Source organism: Chlorocebus sabaeus, chromosome X (genome assembly GCF_047675955.1).
Source record: "Chlorocebus sabaeus isolate Y175 chromosome X, mChlSab1.0.hap1, whole genome shotgun sequence".
Lineage (NCBI taxonomy): Eukaryota > Metazoa > Chordata > Mammalia > Primates > Cercopithecidae > Chlorocebus > Chlorocebus sabaeus.
Genome location: NC_132933.1, coordinates 59776913 through 59791271, shown reverse-complemented (window position 1 = coordinate 59791271; position 14359 = coordinate 59776913). Strand labels below are relative to the sequence as shown.

Below are 14359 nucleotides of genomic sequence, written 5' to 3'. Positions count from 1 at the left end.
CCAAAAGTGGGTTTGCTGGATCATATAGTAGTTCTATTTTTTTGTGTGCGTGTGTGAAAATGCCATACTGTTTTCAATAGCAGGTGAACCATTTTGCATTCTCATTAACAGAGTACAGATGTTCCAGTTTCTTCACATTCACATCAAAACTTGATGTTTTAGTTTTTTGATAATGGCAATTCTAATAGATATGAAGTGATATCTCATTGTGGTTTTCATTTGTATTTCCTTTACGATTAGCAACTTTCAGCATTTTTCCACTTCTGTTGGCCATTTGTGTGTCTTCTATAGAGAAATCTCTACAGCCCATTTTAAAATTAATTTTTCCTTATGCTATTGAGTTTGAGGGGTTACTTATTTATTTGGGGAATGAACTCATCAGATTTATGGTTAGCAATTATTCTTTCCCATTCTGTATGTTGCTTTTTTACTGTATTGATTGTCCTCTTTGCTATGCAGAAAATTTTTAATTTGATGCATTAATTTGATGTAGTCGAACTCATCTATTTTTTCTTTTGTTGTCTGTATTCTGAGGTCATATTGGTGAAATCATTGTCCATGTCAGGAAGCTTTTTTCCTATGTTTCCTGTTAGTAGTTTTATGGGTTCCAGATGCATTTAAATCTTTAATCCATTTTGAGTTTATTTATTTATTTTATTTTATTTATGTATTTATTTATTGAGACGGAGTCTTGCTCTGTCACCCAGGCAGGAGTGTAGTGGCACGATCTCGGCTCACTGCAAACTCTGGTTCACTGCAAGTTCCGCCTCTCGGGTTCACGCCATTCTCCTGCCTCAGCCTCCCGAGTAGCTGGGACCACAGGTGCCCATCACCACGCCTGGCTAATTTTTTTCTGTTTTTTTGGTAGAGACGGGGTTTCAGCGTGTTAGCCAGGATGGTCTCGATCTCCTGAGCTTGTGATCCGCCCCCCTTGGCCTCCCAAAGTGCTGATATTACAGGAGTAATTGAGTTTATTTTTATATATGATGTGAAATAAAAGTCTAATTTTATTCTTATGCATTTGGATATTTAGTCTTCCCAATACCATTTGTTGAAGACAGTATTATTTCTCTATTTTATATGTTTGGCACTCAGTCAGTGATTTTTTGACCCTACATGGGTGAATTAATTTCAGGGCTCTCTATTATGTTCGACTGGTCTATATGTCTGTCTTTTGTCAGTACCATAGTATTTTTTTCCCCGTTTTAAAACTTTTTAAAATAGTAGATGTATATAATTATGGGTACACGAGATGTTCTGATGCAGGCATACAATGCATAATAATCACGTCATGGAAAATGTGGTATCCATCCCCTCAAACATGTATCCTCTATTTTATAAACAATCCAATTATTTTAAAATGTACAATTTATTATTGACAAAAGTCACCCTATTAGATCTTATTCATTCATTTCATCTATTTTTTTGTTTTGTTGTTGTTGTTGTTATTGTTGTTGTACCCATTAACCATCCCTACCTTTCACCCACCCCCAACTACCTTTCCCAGCCTCTGGTGACCATCCTTCTACTGTCTGTCTCCATGGGTTCAATTGTTTTAATTTTTAGATCCCACAAATAGGTGAGAACTTGAGATGTTTATCTTAATTGTGGTAGCTTTTTAATATATTTTGAAATCAGAGTGTGATGTTTCCATTTTTGTTCTTTTTTTTTTTTCCAAGAGTATTTAGGGTATGTGGGGTCCTTTGTGGTTCTATAAGAATTTTAGAATTGCTTTTCATATTTCTGTAAAAAAAATGACTTCGGGATTTTGATAGGGATGACATTGAATCTGTAGATTGCTTTGGTTATTTGGACATTTTAACAATATTAAGCCTCATGATGTCTTTCCATTTGTTTATCTCTTTTTGAATTTCTTTTAATGACGTTTTATAGCTTTCAGTGTACAAGTCTTTCACTTTCTTTAAGTTTATGTCTAAGTATTTTATTCTTTTTGATGCTATTGTAAGTTGGGTTATTTTATTTCCTTTCAGATAGTTCAGTATTCACATTTAGAAACACAAATGATACTTTATGTCAATTTCGTATCCTGAGATTTTACTGACTTATTAGTTTTAACATGCTTTTTGGAGGATATTTATGATCTTCTATATATAATATCAGGTCATCGGCAAACAGAGACCATTCTACATCTTTCTTTCCAAACCGGGTGCCTTCCATTTATTTTTCTTACCTAATTACTCAGAATAAGACTCCTAGTGCTATGTTGAGCAAAACTGGTGAGAGGGGGCAGCCTAGCTTCATTCCTGATGTTAGTAGAAAAGCTTTCAGCTTTTCACTTTTAAGTATGATGTTAGATGTGGGATTTTCATATATGGTCATTATTATGTTAAAGGGTGTATTAGGTTATTTTTGTATTTCTAGAAAGAAATACCTGATACTGGGTAATTTATTTAAAAATATGTTTAATTGGCTCACAGTTCTCCAGGCTGTACAAGCAATGCACTGGCATCTGCTTGGTTTCCAGGGAGTTTTTACTCACGGCAGACGGCAAAGCAGGAGCAGGCACAACACATGGCAAGAGCAGGAGAGAGAGTGATGGAGAAGATGCCACACACTTTTAAACAGCCAGATCTTGGGAGAACTCACTCACTTTCACGAGGACAGAACCAAGGGGATGGCACTAAATCATTCATGAGAAATTCACTCCCACGATCCAATCACATCCCACCAGTCTCCACCTCCAACACTGCAGATTACAATTTAACGTGAGATTTAGATGGGACAACATCCAAACTACATCAAGAGAGTTTCTCTCTATTCTTGCTTTGTAAAGAGTTTTTGTCAAGAAAAAGTGTTAAATTTCATCAGATACTTTCTGCATCTATTGAGATGAATACATATTTTTAACTTTAATTTTGTTAACATGTTTCATCACATTAATTGGCTTGCATATGTTGAACCAATATTACATCCCAGAAACAAATCTCACTTAGTAATGATGTATGATGCTTTTAATGTGTTGTTGAATTCAGTTTCTAATTTTTTGTTGAGGATTTGTACCTCCATGCTTATCAAGGTAATTGGCTTGTAGTTTTATTTTCTTCTGTTGTCCAGCTTTGACATCAGAGTGGTAGTTGCCCTCAGAAAATGAGTTTGGAAGTGTTCCCTCCCGTTAAATTTTTGGGAAGAGTTTGAGAAAGATTGGCATTAATTCTTATTTAAATGTTTCGTAGAATTTTCCAGTAGTCATCACTTGAGTTTTTCTTTGTTTGGAGGTCTTTGATTACTGATTCAAACTTCTTATTAGTTATACATCTGTTCAGTTTCTGTTTCATTTTTCAGTCTGTGTAGCTTGTATGTTTCTAGGACTATATCCATTTCTCTAGGTTATCTGTTTCATTGGTATTTAGTTGTTCATAGTAGCCTTTTAGGATCCTTTGCATTTTTGTAGTATCAGTTATAATGTCTCCTCTTTCATTTCTAATTTTACTTAAGATAATTTTCTTTTTTATCTTAGTCTAAGAGTTTGTTAATATTATTTATATTTTCAAAACTACCTCTTAGATTCATTGACTTTTTAATTGTTTTTCTATTATCTAATTAGTTTATTTCTGCTACTTTTTTTTTTTTTTTTTCTGCTGTGACTTTGGGTTTTGTTTTTTCTTCATTTTCTAGTTACTTTAGTTAAAAGTCAGATTGTTTCAGATCCCCTCTCTTTTATAATGTAGGTATTTATCTCTACAAACTTTTCTCTAAAAATTGTGTTTTCTGCATCCTGTAAGTTTTGGTATGTTGGGTTTTCATTTACTTGTGCCTCCATATATTTTCTAATTTCCATTTTTATTTATTCTTTGACCTATTCGTTTTTCAGTAATGTGTTGTTTTATTTCAGAATATTTTGAATTATCTAGTTTTTCTTCTAGTGATTTCTAGTTTCATTTAACTGTGGTCAAAAGAAATACTTGGGGACGGACCGACTGACGGTAGGGAGGGGAGGCGAGCAAGATGGTGCAGACGCAGGGCACCCGGAGGAAAGTCTGTTACTACTACTACGGGGATGTTGGAAATCACTACTACGGACAAGGCCACCCAATGAAGCCTCACCAAATCCGCATGACTCATAATTTGCTGCTCAACTATGGTCTCTAGCGAAAAATGGAAATCTATCGCCCTCACAAAGCCAATGCTGAGGAGATGACCAAGTACCACAGCGACAACTACATTAAGTTCTTGCGCTCCATCCATCCAGATAACATGTCGGAGTACAGCAAGCAGATGCAGAGATTCAACCTTGGTGAGGACTGTCCAGTATTCGATGGCCTGTTTGAGTTCTGTCAGTTGTCTACTGGTGGTTCTGTGGCAAGTGCTGTGAAACTTAATAAGCAGCAGACGGACATCGCTGTGAATTGGGCTGGGGGCCTGCACCATGCAAAGAAGTCTGAGGCATCTGGCTTCTGTTACGTCAATAATACCGTCTTGGCCATTCTGGAACTGCTAAAGCATCACCACAGGGTGCTGTATATTGACATTGATGTTCACCATGGTGACGGCATGGAAGAGGCCTTCTTTACCATAGACTGGGTCATGACTGTGTCCTTTCATAAGTATGGAGAGTACTTCCCAGGAACTAGGGACCTGCGGGATATCGGGGCTGGAAAAGGCAAGTATTATGCTGTTAACTACCCGCTCTAAGACGGGATTGATGACGAGTCCTGTGAGGCCATTTTTAAGCCAGTCGTGTCCAAAGTAATGGAGATGTTCCAGCCTAGCTCAGTGGTCTTACAGTGTGCCTCAGACTCCCTGTCTGGGGATCGGTTAGGTTGCTTCAATCTAACCATCAAAGGGCACGCCAAGTGTGTGGAATTTGTCAAGAGCTTTAACCTGCCTATGCTGATGCTGGGAGGTGGTGGTTACACCATTTGTAATGTTGCCCAGTGCTGGACATACGAGACAGCTGTGGTCCTGGATGCGGAGATCCCTAATGAGCTTCCATACAACCACTACTTTGAATACTTTGGACCAGATTTCAAGCTCCACATCAGTCCTTCCAATATGACTAACCAGAACACGAATGAGTACCTGGAGAAGATCAAACAGCGGCTGTTTGAGAACCTTAGAATGCTGCCGCATGCACCTGGGGTCCAAATGCAGGCGACTCCTGAGGACGCCATCCCTGAGGAGAGTGGCGATGAGGACGAAGAAGACCCTGATAAGTGCATCTCGATCTGCTCCTCCGACAAACGAATTGCCTGTGAGGAAGAGTTCTCCGATTCTGAAGAGGAGGGAGAGGGGGGCCGCAAGAACTCTTCCAACTTCAAAAAAGCCGAGAGTCAAAACAGAGGATGAAAAAGAGAAAGACCCAGAGGAGAAGAAAGAAGTCACAGAAGAGGAGAAAACCAAGGAGGAAAAGCCAGAAGCCAAAGGGGTCAAGGAGGAGGTCAAGTTGGCCTGAACAGACCTCTCCAGCTCTGGCTTCCTGCTGAGTCCCTCACCTTTCTCTCCCAAACCCTCAGATTTTGTATTTTATATTTCTGTGTATTTATATAAAAATTTATTAAATATAAATATCCCCAGGGACAGAAACCAAGGCCCTGAGCCCAGGGCAGCTGTGCTGGGTGAGCTCTTCCAGGGGCTGCCTTGCCACCCATTCTTCCCCAGTTCTTAACTTTGAACCATAAAGGGTGCCAGGTTTGGGTGAAAGGGATGCTTTTATGCAACCATAAGACAAAATCCTGAAATGCAAAGTGCCTGCTTAGTAGCTTTGGAAAGGTGCCCTTATTGAATATTCTAGAAGGGGTGGCTGGGTCTTCAAGGATCTCCTGTTCTTTTCAGGCTCCTAAGGTAACATCAGCCATTTTTAGATTGGTTCTGTCTTCATACCTTCCCACTGGCCTCAAGTGAGCCAAGAAACACTGCTTGCCCCCTGTCTTCTCCTAATTCTGCAGGTGCAGGTTGCTAGTCTAGTTTCCTTTTTGTGCTACTATTTTCATTTTTGTGAGCCTCTTTGTAATAAAATGGTACATTTCTATATCAAAAAAAAGAAAAGAAAAACTTGATATGATTTTAATCTTCTCATGTTGGTTAAGACCTGTTTTGTGACCTAATATTTGCTGTAGCCTGGAGAATGTTACACGTGCACTTGATCAGAATGTATTTTCTGTTCCTTGTGGGATGCATGTGTTTTATATGTCTATAGGTCCATTTGGTCTGTAGTGTTCTTTTAAGCCCACTGTTTCTTTGTCAATTATCTGTTTTCTGGTTCTACCTATTATTAAAAGAAGGCTATGACAGTCTCTTACTATTATTGTATTGCTGTGTATTTTTTATTTCAGTTCTGTCATTGTTGGTTATATGTATTGCGGTGCTCTGATGTTGGGAGCACAAATATTTATATTTTTATATCTTCCTGGTGGATTGGCCTTTTTTTCATTATATAATGTTATTTCTGTCTCTTGTAACAATTTTTGACTTAAAGTCTGTTGTTTCTAATATAAGTATAGCCAACCCTGCTTTCTTTCAGTTACCCTTTTAAGGGAATATCTTTTTCCATTCATTTACTTTCAGCCTAAGTGTGTCCTTAAATATAAACTGAGTCTCTTGTGAGCAGCATGCAGTTGAATCTTTAATTAAATCATTCTTCCACTTTACATCTGTCAATTGGGTTCTTTAATTCATTGGCATTTTAAGGAAATATTGATAGGGAAGAATTTATCATTGCCACATTTGTTTTTGTTTGTCTTGTAGCTATTTTGTCCATTTTTCCCCTCTTCCTGTTTTTCTTTGTATTTCATTGTTTTAGGTTTGTATTGACAAGTTTGTTTTTGCTCTTGTTTGTGTATATTCTATAGGACATACAAGTAATAATAATATGTGTCCATTACACATTATTACTACATATATCTATTAGAAACATGTTATTAACTCTCATAATGTGTGTGTCGGTCCATTTGATAGTGTTTTCTTTGTGGTTATCATGGGGCTTATAAAAATATCTTATAATAGTCTATTTTAAGCTGATAACAACTTAATTATAATTATATACAAAACTATGCAGCTTTACTTATCCCCCCATACATACTTTGTTATTGAATTCATAACATATGTTTATATTCGGTATCTATTAACATATTTTTAGTTATGGCTCTTATTTAATAATTTGGTCTTGTAACTTATACTAGAATTAACAGTGATTTACTAACCACAGTTATGACAATACAGTATTCGATATTTAGCTGTATATTAACTTTGCCAATGCACTTTACACTTTCTTACGCTATTATGCTTCTGCTTGGGATCATTTTGTTTCAAGATGAGGAACTCTTTTTAGTTTTTCTCACAAGGCATATCTAGGGGTGACAAACTTGCTACAAACTTAGTTTGTGTAGGAAAGTCTCTATATTTTCAAAGGAAAGTTTTTCTGGGCATAGTGTTATTGATTCACAGTGGTTTTCTCTAGGACTTGAATATGATATACCACTTCTGAAGCCTGTGTGTTTCTGCTGAGAAATCCACTGATAGTCTTCTGAAGTTTCCCTTGTATGCGATGAGTAGCTTTTCTCTTGCTGCTTTCAAACTTCTCTGTTTGTCTTTGGATTTTGGTAAATTAATTAAAATATGTCTCAGATTACGTTTCTTTGCCTTCATTTTATTTGGGATTCCTTAGGCTTCCTGTGTCTTGATGTCCATTTCCCTTTCCATATTTGGAAAATTTTTAGCCATTCTTTGAAGACTTTCTCTGGTTCTTTCTCTCTCTCTTCTCTTTCTTTAATTCTCATAATGTGTGTGTTGGTCCATTCGATAGTGTCCTACAAGTTCCTTAAGCTTTATTCACTCCTTTTCTTTCTTCTTTTTGTTCCTCTGACTGAATAAATTTCAATGATCTGTCTTCAAGTTTGTTGATCTAATTTTTTTTGTCTGCTGTTGAACCCAGCCAGTGAGTTTTCAGTTCATTTATTAAATTTTTTAGTTCCAAGATTTCTGTTTGGTAGTTCTTAATATTTTCTGTCTCTTTGTTTCATTTCTTACTTTCTTCATGCATTGTTCTCCTGACTTCAGTAAGCATATTTATGGCAGTTATTTTGAATTATCTGTCAGGTATACTGTACATCTACATTTCTTTAGAGTCAGTTTCTGGAGATTTTTCTTGTTACTTTGTTTGGAACATATTTCTTTTTGTTAAATTTCTTTGACTCCCTGAGTTGATATCTGTGCATTTGGACAAGAAAACCACCTTTCTGTGTCTTTACCTATTTGCATCATATAGGAGAAGATGCTCTCCAATCAGCCTGGCTAGGAATTTAAAGGCCTCTTAAACCCTGTTGCTAGTTCAACCTGCTTTTTTGTTCTTGAGTGCCCTCTGGCATCTAGAGTATACTAGATCCCATTAGTGCTCTGAAGGTAAACTGAGGCCAGTTCCTCAGGAAGTCCCCAGAAATCAGAATCATTAGATGCTCTGTCCAACTCTTTCTTTTTTTCAGGGATAAGTTGGTAAGTGGGGTTGTTAGCCTGTTAACTCTGTGCTGAACTTGGGGAGGAAGAGCTGTGGTCACTAGTTATGTGCTAGATCTAACCATCATCTTTGTTCTCACAGTCCTTGCGTGGCTACAGTATGCTGGGTCCTGTTAGTATTCTAAGACAAGCAAGACAGAGCCAGTCATTTGAGCACCTCCCAGAAATATTGGACATTTGTTGCATGTTCTACTCAATCCCTCATCTTGGAGAATCTGGGAGCTGGGATTTATTTCCTCCTTGCTTTGTGCTCAGCTGAGGTGATGAGCTGGGGTGAGTGCCCACCCATTTATTCAAACCACCACATTTTTCTCTGTAGCCCCCAGGGGACCAGCATATAACAGCCCCTACAGCTCTCTGAGATAGGTGAGATAGAAACCAGTTCCTTAGGGAACACCCAAAAACTGGGGATATTAAATGTGCCATCCAACTCTTTATCTCCTCAAGGAGGATTTGGGAGCTGGAGTTTATCACTTGTTTTTGTTCTAGGTTGAACCAGGGCAAGGAGCTGTGGTGTGTCTTCACCCTAGTTTAAACTGCTGCTTTATTCTCTGTAGCTCCCAGATACCTACTACATACCTGCTGAGTATCCCTTAATCAAAATGCTTGAAGCTACAAGTGTTTTGGGTCTTTTTTTTTTTTTTTTTTTTTTTTTTTCAAATTTTGGAATGTTTGAATTATACTTACCTGTTCAGCATCCCTAATTGAAAAATCTGAAATCTGAAATGCTTCCAATAAATATTTCCTTTGAATGCCTTCTTGATGCTAAAAAAGTTTTGGGTTTTGTAACATTTCTGATTCTGGATTTTTGGATTAGGAATACTCAGCTTTTTTTAGTAGGCCCCATCAATTTTCTTAGACAACATGATAGAAGGCAGTCCCTTGGTTAGCATCCAAAAAAGTTTGAACATTAGATCTATGGACCAAGTCCTTTGAAGAAACTAAGAGCTGGGAGTTTCACCTTAATTATATGGCACTGTGCCAGGGGTAAAGATTATGGGAAGAGGATATCACTGCTTCTCTTATTGATTTTACTATGGCTGGTCTTGTAAACTAGCACAGGATGTAAGAGCTTCTCAACTAATTTTTGGGTTTCTCACAAAGAAATGGACCTGTGAGTCACTTTTGTATTAGGGATCTTGGGAAGAAGGAATGTCCAGGGCTTCTGATTCTGCCATCTTGCCGATGTCCTTAAACACATTCTTTTAAGGTGAAAATTTTTCTGTATGTCAATTACACCTCAATAAACTTGATCTTTTCAAAAAACTTTCATGGATAAGTTATAGTCAAAGAACAGGTAGAAGATGAAGCTTGGAAGATTGAGAAAGTACGGTAATACGGATGGGAGAAAATACAGAAGCAATATGGAAACCAATGGAGAAATCTTAACATTCTAGGTGGAACTAAATAACTAATGACTCCTGCAAATCACTCTTTAAGTTTAGTAAACAGAAAGTCACTTATGGCCTTGGCAAAGAGGGCTTGAAGTACAGCAATGGGAATGAAAGCCTGAGGTGAGTACATGGTAAAAGTGTGCAATCTATTATATAAAGATATTTTAGTTAAAAGAAAGAAGAGAAAGAAGGGGATAGCTAGATAGGAAAACATGGTCAAAGGAGGATTTTTATAATAAAGCTGGTAAGAGAAGAGGTTTACAGATCCAATAATGTAAAGAAATGCATTACATAATGAAGTTCTTGAGGTGGCAAAATACTGTGGATCAAGAGTACACATGGAAGGGAGAAGTATACTTTGATAAGAGGAAGGATGCTATTATGTGTTGAACTGTACCCCCAACCAACAAATTTATATGTTGATGTCCTGATTCCTAGTACCTCATAATGTGACTTTATCTGTATATAGGGTTTTTACAGAAGTATTCAAGTTAAAATGGGGTAATTACAGTGGGCTCTAATTTGGTATGACTGGTGTCTTACTAAAGGAGGAACTTCAGACACATAGACATGCAGAGAAGAAAAATGATGTCAAGAGACACAGGGATAAGATCACTATCTACAAACCAAGGAGAGAAGCCTAAAACAGGTCCTTCCCTTAGAGTCCTTAGAAGGAAACAACCTTGCTAACACTTTGACTTTTGACATCTAACCTCCAGAACTTTGAGACAATGAGTTTTTACTGTTTAAGCCACCCTGTTTGCAGTTATTTAAGACAGCTCTAGAAAAGTAATAGAGACAGCTTCTTCACTGAAACTGGAGTGATAGAGAGCAAAATGAGAGAAGATACAATACAATTTTCAGTGGCAGGGAGGAATATGAAAGAGTTCATAGCTACTATGCTTTGTTTGTGGAATAAGATGCAAAATAGTCTATTAAAAAGAAGGTGTAGAGGGCTAGACAAAAATGGTGATGATTTGAACTAGCTGTTCTAAAGAACAAAATAGAAAGCTGACTAGTGATATATAAAAGTTATTATTGGGCAGTATTGTGAGTACGGTCAGCATGAGCAGCCATGGATTTTTAGTGATGCCTATGTGCATAGTTGTGTTCTTCTCCAACCGTGCTCATAAACTTGGTGGTAAACTGTTTGAGAGTTTAGGGGAATGGTTTGGAAAGGCAATGTAAAGAAAATGGAACATGGAAAAAGTAATGTTAATGAGAAATGTGATATAGTCTGGATAGCAAAGGAACTAAAAACTGAAAGTAGCTGATATGTTGAAAGAAAATGGAGATGTCAAGGAGCTAAAGTTCTTAATGAGGTAAGAAAGTAAGTGAACTGCTCAGAATATGAGGTTTGGATTATACCTTAAGATTTCAAAGTTTGAGCACTTCTGGGCATAGATGAGTGCCTGAGATATGAAAGTTGTGATTGAAGTGAAGACATTATGATGAAGTTAGGATGGTAGATGAGCTATTCACATGGGCTTTGAAGTTACCAATGATAGCTTTGGTATGTAGGATTAAAAGAAAGACTGATCTAGGTGCCAACATTTTCATAAGTGGCTTAAAGATTAGTGAATGTGGATTTTGAGGAAGGGCAAAAGATGATAGTAGGTAATATAGCTGGATGCTACAGGCCTCAAAGAAGACAGAAATTTCAACCACAGGTAGAAAAACAATTATATTATCTCTTATGTTTTTATTGCAATAAAGGCACATTATGTCATATATATGTAGATGTAGATGTAGATATCAGTGTTAAATACATATGTAATTCCATGAAATAAAATTTAATGCCTGGCAAAGTTAACAACATGAAAAGAAATACAGATGGTTCCCCATTTACAATGGTCATAAATAAGATTTTTTTAATTTTATTTTACAATGGTCCTAAAGTCATATGCATTTAGTAAAAACCATACTTCAAATTTTGAATTTTGATCTTTTTTCAGGCTTGTGATACACCATATGATATAAAGTATCACTTTTGGAATGCTAGACAGTGGCAGCAAGCTACATCTCACAATCAGTCATGCTAATGTAAGTGCTCTGAGCACTTTTAAGGTAGGATAGGCTAAGCTATGATATTTGGTAGGTGTATTAAAATGACACACACCTTGACACCCACTTCAAAGTGTGCTATGGTTTCAACATGAGTTGGACATATAATATGCTCACTCATACTAAGCAGCAAAGGGATTTCTCTAGATAGTCAACCTATGGTAAGGAAGTGACCATGATCAGAGAACACAGTGTAATTATGTACCTGACTCCAAACTCAAGACTTAGGATTCTTTACAGCAGCAACTGTCCCCACACGTCTTGTTCACAGGATACATTCTCAGGCTCTGATACTTTCTACTTTTCTGTTACCCACAAAATATTATCATGAAACCAGCACTGTCCAATAAAACATTTTTCAATTATGGCAACTTTCTGTGTTTTCACTGTTTAATGTGGTAGTTACTGATAAATTTAAATTTGAATTTAAATAACCGTATGTTGCTAGTGGTTATAATATTGGAGAACACAGCTTTAGATCTTGTTAGATGACATAAAAAACATAACTCATCCTAACAAGTTATTGACCCTGTCTATGACATCCTTTCATGATGACTGTCTTTTAACTGAGCAACATCGTAGGTACAAGGCTTTAACAAAAGAGAATGATTCTATAACAATGGTAGGAATTTCAACAAATTGACATAGCAGAAACTTTTGGAGATAAAGATTTTTCATGGAAATCAGAAAATTCCACTACATACATAACAGTTCCTTATGCTTGCATGTAAAATAAACTTGATAGACTAGGTTGCTGTTTAGAGCCTCAGTTCATTGAGAAGTCAGAGGTCTTACCTCCCTAAGGTATAAAAACAACATATTTACATTTGCTTCACAAGCTGGAACTCTGCTCCTGGCCATTACACTCACATTTTTAAAATGCGTATGTGCTCTGATATCTCCAGTTGGGAGTATTAATAAATAATAATCGTCAGAGAAAGGTTAACTTAGGGAAGAAGAGCCCCAGTACTCCAATTGGTCATTTAAAACACTTTTCTTTATTGACATCTCAACTTACTTTCTTTCTCCATTAGCTTCACCGCCTCTTTTGTAGTACTGTTTACTTTCTAAAACTAATGATTATTGAGAACAGGTGTGCAAGATTCTTGTCCTTATTAGAATCATATATACCGAAGGACCAGAGTATCTGATGTTGAAAATAATTTCCTCCAACACCTTTGGAATGATGTCTCTGAAATTCAACTCATTTACTTAACTATGGATTGCTGCCTTGTCTCCTGCTATTCTCCAATATGACTTCCTGCAGTTATGTTGTTTAATTATGTGCCTAAGAAACACGCCCTGTACATTTCTTGCTTTTCTTTTTCCTGCCTCTCTCTGAGTATTAGTTTTGTTACTTTAAAATTAGATGAATAATGTTTAAATCCCTGCAGCTTTGTATTTGCATTTTGTATGGAAAAACAACTGACATCTGGCACATGGTAAATATAAAAACAGTGTTTAAGTGTTAGTCATTTTCTCTTTTTCCTTGTTTTATCCTTCTTAAAAACCTCCATAATAATGTTTGCCATTTATATTATATTGTATTTTAAGGGATTTTTTATGCATATATTTTACATAGCCTCACTAACATTGTAATCTTCTTAAAAACAAGGTAGGAGAGAAAAGTCAGCTTATATTTCTTTGTAAATATAATAGTATCTGTTACATAGTAGGTGCTTAAAAAGCAAAATTTTGTCAATAGATTTGTAGAGATATATAGGGATATGCTAGCACAACATACAACAGTCACATATGCTTAAATGTAACATGACTATGAACAAATTCCTTAACATCTCTGAATCTCCATCTCCTCATACATAAGATGAAGATGATAACAATATGTACTTATAAAGGTTATTGTCGGATAAAGGATAAAACTTAACAGGAGCAGGAATTACGAGGCTCAAAGTCATACCAGATCTACGCTTATGTGTATGCAGTTTGAGAGAGATTTTGACAAACCAAAGATTGCCAAAAATGGAGTGACTAAGGAAGTGAGATATTTAGAGAAAACACAGAAACAAGAATATAACATTAATTTTTAAACGTATAAGTAATTGCTTGTGGAAGCAGAAACATTTAACTCTTACTCTAAAAAGCAAAAATAGGACTATTGGGAGAGTTATAATAATAAGGGCTTCAAATCACTCCAATTTGATTTTCCTATATTATGTAGTAGAAGCAGCATGAAAAAAGGAAATTAACACACAAATTTTAGTCCCAACTTTCCAACCATGCAGCTGTGTGATCTTGGACAATTCATTTTATCTTTCTGAGCTTCAGTTTCAAATATTCAAAATAAGTTTATTTTGCTTAACTAAAAGTTATGAAATTTGAACATTCTAGGGTCTTAATTTACACAAAAGAAAAAATGTGCCTTCCTGTAAAAGTCAAACTTGAGAGATTTATGTTTTCTAAGAAATCCATGT

At 36.3% G+C, this 14359-nt stretch overlaps 1 pseudogene; it reads left to right on the top strand.

Annotated features, from left to right (window-relative positions):
• The first annotated feature begins 3936 nt into the window (after positions 1-3936).
• On the top strand, positions 3937-5480 carry LOC103232316 (histone deacetylase 1 pseudogene; annotated as a pseudogene).
• The last annotated feature ends 8879 nt before the right edge of the window (positions 5481-14359 follow it).